Source organism: Anolis sagrei, chromosome 4 (genome assembly GCF_037176765.1).
Source record: "Anolis sagrei isolate rAnoSag1 chromosome 4, rAnoSag1.mat, whole genome shotgun sequence".
Classification (NCBI taxonomy): domain Eukaryota; kingdom Metazoa; phylum Chordata; class Lepidosauria; order Squamata; family Dactyloidae; genus Anolis; species Anolis sagrei.
In genome coordinates this window covers 183,848,901-183,854,900 of record NC_090024.1, presented here as the reverse complement: position 1 = coordinate 183,854,900, position 6,000 = coordinate 183,848,901, and the positions used below count along the sequence as shown (strand labels likewise).

The 6,000-nt window shown below is 44.6% G+C and overlaps 1 protein-coding gene across 1 annotated transcript in view; it reads left to right on the top strand.

Moving 5' to 3' along the window:
• Window positions 1-4,275: 4,275 nt before the first annotated feature.
• Window positions 4,276-6,000, top strand: part of SLC6A17 (solute carrier family 6 member 17) — a 50,982-nt gene continuing 49,257 nt past the window's right edge. The window contains exon 1 of the mRNA XM_060773265.2: window positions 4,276-4,638. The gene's annotated coding sequence lies outside the window, so the exon portion shown is untranslated. The remainder of the gene's footprint in view (window positions 4,639-6,000) is intronic.

Sequence of the window (6,000 nt, the reverse complement as noted above, 5' to 3'; positions counted from 1 at the left end):
TAGCATCAACACTGATTTCTTTCCAGCACCAAATCAAGGTATGGCTATTAAAAATTAAAGCTTTGGGGGTCTAATTTAATTTAAATACACAAGTACATCTACATAAATAAAAATGTAATGTTTGTTTGTGGGATTAACATAATTCAAAAACCATTGGGTGAATTGACACCAAATTTAAACACAATACACCTAACAGGCCAACAAGTGACCATTACTCATAAAAACACTAAAAAACACAGCAGAAGAGACTTAAAAGGGCAAAAACCAAAAAGAAATTACAACACATGTGCAAAACCACATATACACACCAAGACACATATATACCCATATACACAAATATATACACACATATACACACAGATAAAACACATATACACAGATTGGGCCACAGCAATGTGTGGCAGGGAATGGCTAGTTTTTTATATATAATTCTTGAAACCTTTCAAGAAAGAGCCAGAAAATGTCTGAGTGCTGTGTGCTGTACTTTGGTTTTGGAGAGCAAGCTTCAAATCCCCACACAGCCATGGAAACTCAATGGGTGATGATAGACAAGTCACACCCTCTCAGCCTCAGAAGGAGGCAAAGGGAGCCCCTTCTGGCCAAATGTTATGAAGAAAATCCCACAATAAGGTCACCATAAGCTAGAAATGACTAGAAGGCAGACAACTACAACAAAGCCTTTTAAGCTTCTTTAACTTATTTCGCTGAATATCTTTTCATTCTGTTCAAGCTATTGTATTTTGTTGGTTTAATCAGGAATTGTTTTCAGCTGTTTGTGGTTTAATCTATACACTGCCTTAAACTCCCACAATGAAGGGCAGGATATAAATATTTCAATCAATAAATAATTGGGAAATAGTTAAGTAGCAAGTGTATTGAGAAAGAGGAGCCTTTCTCAGTCCACAGGGAGAAACACAGTGAGCTCTCCAAATGCTGATCTCACCTGAATTGCTGCCGCAACTGACTGTGCCCTTCTACAGCAATGAACAGGTCTGGAGGATGCTGGTGAGAAGGAGCAAAGACTGCAATGCTGGGCAAGGGACAGTCCAGTTGGCAGCCATTAGGAGAGTGAGGTAAGATTAAAGGCAATACAGGCAGGACTTACTTCCTAAGGCAATCCCTCATAGCTCGAGGATGATTGTCTTCCAGATGTGGTGCCTTGGCAGTGGGTCCGTAGGTGGGTGTGGAGTCCTATTCTTAAAGGCAATATGGGCAGTCCTCGAATTACAATCATCTGACTTCATAGTTAAGAACAGGGGTAAGACAACAGGAAGTGAGATAAATCTTCCCCTAGGAAGGGAAATTCACTCATGGAAGAGTTATCATGGGAGAAAAATGTCTCTAATGAAACTTTCTCACCAATCCTTGTTTACACAACAAGCCAAATTTTTCAAAATCCAATCATCACAGGGACAGAAAGTGAGATGAAATCTTCTGAACAGGGACAAAGACAGCAAAATAAACACCACAGGGATGTTAACCCTTCCCTAAGCTATCCAAAGGTTATAGATAGATAGATAGATAGATAGATTAGAATTACACTTAAAATTTATCTATTCTGACTTTCATACAAATTCAAATTAAGGGGGAAAAACTCTACAGAACCTATCTTGTTGTATAGGCAAATATTACTTAATGAGAATCAACCATATTCACCAGACATATAGAAGACATATAGAAGGACACACCTCAGAACCTATAAATCAGGGGTCCTCAAACTTTTTAAACAGGGGGCCAAGGTCACAGTCCCTCAAACTGTTGGAGGGACTAATTATAATTTGAAAAAAAGAATGAATTCCTATTTACACTGCACATATCTTATTTGTAGTGCAACCCCCCCCCCACTTAAAAACAATAAATAATTCAAATGAAGAACAATTTTAACAAATATAAACTTAGTATTTCAATGGGAAGTGTGGGCCAGCCTTTGGCTGATGAGATAGAACTGTTGTTGTTGTTGTTGTTGTGTGCTTTCAAGTCATTTCAGACTTAGGGTGACCCTGAGCAAGGACCGGGTAAATGACCTTGGAGGGCTGTATCTGGCCCCCGGGCCTTAGTTTGAGGACCCCTGCTATAAATCTTTGAGTATCCTTCTGGATTAGTAGCTGCTGGGTCAAAAGTAAGGGTTAAGTCTGGGTGTGTATATAGGTATGTATTTATATGCATTTGTATATGTTTATGTAGAGAAAACTGGCCTGGTGTAGTTATAAAAGAGTTGGACTACAGTGTTCAAATCTATGTACAGACATGAAAATCCACTAACCTTTGAGTGAGTCACACTCTCTTGGTCTAAAAGGAAGGCAATGGCAAGCTTCCTCTGAATAGATCTTGCAGAGGGAACAGGATAAGATCATCATAAAACTGGAGCTGACTTGAAGCTACATAACAATAGCAACACAGAAACAGATGAATACGGTATCTACATGCTGCTTTTCTGATAAGACATTTGCAGTACTTTACAATCCGAGATACTGTAACAAGCAGGAACAATGACTGCCAGATGGGTAGCTGTAAAAAAAGAAACCCATAAAATAGTCATTACACAGGCTTGCAAAGCTAAGGGGAATAAAACTGTTTTTTTTTTTTTTTTTAAATGTATGCTTGTTTTACAGCTTGGCATTCTCAATCCAAAAAATGTCCTCAGATATTTTTTTTTTCCTTCACATAGTTTTTTTCACAACTTGCTTTGACATTTTTATGTTGTAATCTGTGACTGAATAAAATTAGCATTGAAAAAAGTAATTAAATTTGTGAAAAAAATGTGTGCAGCCTGCCATTTTTGTAGTGTTTTTCAAATTCAGCAACCCAAAATACATTAAAATGGCTACAATTTAGAAAAAAGGTTTTTCCATTGTGGATCTGTGATTTATTTATGCACCCATGGGGATTGATAGATGCCAGAAAAAGTCACTTCTGGTTGCTTAAGAGTTCCTATCAAAAATAGGCCAAACTAACACTATATCTCATATTGTATCCCACTATAAACCAGGCATAGGCAAACCTGGGCCCTCCAGGTGTTTTGGACTTCAACTCCCACCATTCCTAACAGCCTCGCATGCTTTCCTTTCCCCTCTCAGCCACTTAAGCATGACAGCGTGGTGTGTAATCTGCAGGTGAGGGAGAGCGTGTGAGGCTGGAGGGAGGCTCGCGCCAGTGAGTCACTTCAAAGCATGGGGGTTCTGTGTGGGACATTTGGCCCACTTCTATCACTGGTGGGGTTCAGAAAGCTCTTTGATTGTAGGTGAACTATAAATCCCAGAAACTACAACTCCCAAATGTGAAAGTCTATTATCCACAACAACCACCAGTGTTCATATTTGGGCATATTGAGTATTCATGCCACGTCTGGTCCAGATTCATCATTGTTTGAGTCCACAGTGCTCTCTGGATGTAGGTGAACTACAACTCCAAAACTCAAGGTCAATGCCCACCAAACCCTTCCGGTCTTTTCTCTTGGTCATGGGAGTTCTGTGTGCCAAGTCTGGTTCAATTCCATCGTTGGTGGAGTTCAGAATGCTGTTTGATTGTAGGTGAACTATAAATCCCAGCAAGTACCAGCATTCAAATTTGGGCGTATCTGGTATTTGTGCCAAATTTGGTCCAGTGAATGAAAATACATCCTGCATATCAGATATTTATAGTATGATCCATCACAGTGGCAAAATTATCTATCTATCTATCTATCTGTCTGTCTGTCTGTCTGTCTGTCTGTCTATTTATCGTGTCAGAAGCAACCAGACAGTTGTATACAGTTGCGACCAGAAGCAAAATTAGTTATGAAGTAGCAACGAAAATAATGTTATGGTTGGGGGTCACCACAACATGAGGAACTGTATTAAGGGGTTAGGAAGGTTGAGAAACACTGAACTAGAGGATTCTGATTCTTGGAAGGAGGCGTCCTGCTCTTCAAGGAAGCCAAAGTCAAGGAGGGCCTCCTCCGTGCGCTTCCGCTCGCAGCCGTCTTGCTCTAGGGGTGACTTTCCCGGCAGCGAGCCAGGCTGGCCTGTGGTCCAAGCAGCATCAGGTGGCGCGGTCGGCCTTGGCCTCAGCCATAAAGGCAGGCAGGCAGGCAGGCAGGCAGGTAGGCAGGCAGGCAGGCAGCGAGGCTCGGCCCTCCCCAGGGACCCCGGGCTTGTCGCCGTGTCTGTTGGTGCAGCCAACCAACCCCTCAAGGCCCGCGCTTTTCCCCACCCGCCACTGACGCGCATCATTGGGCGAGTGACTCAAGCCGACGTCACGCGCGCCCAGCCCCAAAAAAAGACGCGCACGCCTTTCCCTCAGGAAGGGGAGGGGGTAAAAGGAGGAAAGAGACGACGCTGCCAGGTGCGCCCGCGCCTCGCGCTCTCCCTCCACGCGCCCGCGCTTTGGTCATTAGCAGCAGCCATCAGCGGCGGCAGCAGCACCAGCGCGCGCCACCGGCACGAGCCACCGGTGCAAAGTTGGGCGCGCGTTCCGCTCCTGCTCGAGCCAGCCACCGCGCGCCGCCAGCAAAGCGCCAAAGGCACCAGGGCCCGCACCTGAGGCAAGCGCGGAGGGACGGCGGGGAAGAGGAGGAAGAGGCGCCCCCGTGCGAGTTGCCTTCGCCTTCCCCACCCGGAGGAGCCCCGCCGGCGTCGTCTCGCTGAAGCCACCGTGCAGGTAAGCCTCTCCGGGTGCATCTATACGCTACGAACGGAATAAGCATTTGACAGCATTTAAACTGCCCAGGCTCAAGGCTATGGAATCATGGGAGCTCTCTAGCCGCTTTTGGCAAAGAGTGCCGGCGTCTCCCCGAATTGCAACTCCCACCTTCCTTAGCATTGGCCGAAGGAAGGAAAGAAGGAAGGAAGGAAGGAAGAAAGGGAGAAGAAGGAAGGAAAGAAGGAAGGAAGAGGAAGGGAGTAAGGAGGGAAAGAAGAAAGGGGGAGAAGGAAGGAAGGAAAAGGAAGGAGGGAAGGAAGGAAGGAAGGAAGGAGAAGGAAGGAAGGAGAAGGAAGGAAGGAGGAGGAAGGAAGGAGGAGGAAGGAAGGCAGAGGAAGGAAGGAAGGAAGGAAAGAAGGGAGGGAGAGAGGAGGGAAGAAAAAAGAAGGAAGGAAATGATTGGCCTGCTTCTGAAAGGGGAGAGAAGCCTGCCTTGGACACCTCACCAGGAAAGCAAGGTCCCAGGCCCTTCACCCACCATCCTTCGATGCCTCCTGGAGCCTGACCTTGATGGTAACATTGAGAGGAAAAGCAGCCTCCACTCCACCCTCATGAATAATGAAAGCATGAAGCCTTGTTTCCCTTCCTTTGGCAGGCCTGCACCGCAGAGCCCTTATTCAGGGGCATTGAGGTGGACCCCCAAATAAGCTGCTGAGCTGGAATGATTACTCAATTGGGGTTTGAGAGATTTGGTTTCTGTCTTTCCATTGGGTTTTGTCTTTAGACATGAGGATGAAACAGAGGGGGTCACTTCTATCCTTCATTGACATGGGCAAAGAAGAAAAGTGGTATTTGTGTGTATTTTGGGTTTCTTGAAAAAATAATATTACACACCTGCAAAATGAGTAATTCATTTCAAGGACATTGACATTTTAAATAGCGATGACTCATAGAGCTGGCATGGGCAAACTTGGGCCCTCCAGTTGTTTTGTATTACAATTCCCACAATTCCTAACAGCCTCAGGCTCCTTCCTGAGGAGCTGAAGTGGCAGAGGGGGAAAAGGAAGAGGCCTGAGGCTGTTAGGAATTGTGGGAATTCTAATCCAAAACATCCAGAGGGCCCAAATTTGCCCATGCCTGCTCTTAGAGGATACAGTGAGTCCTTGATTCACTTCCGGTGGGTACCAAAATTCTGGTGGGTACCAAAATCAATATTTTTTCTAATATTTTCATATCTATAGTTATGGAAGGCTGATGGCACATCCAGGGCTTTTGCATGTACATGGCCACATTTATTTATTTTATTTTATTTACTTTATTTTGTTATCCCACTATGTTGGGACTCAAGGTTGCTAAGAGAGAACAAATGGGGTGCTGTGA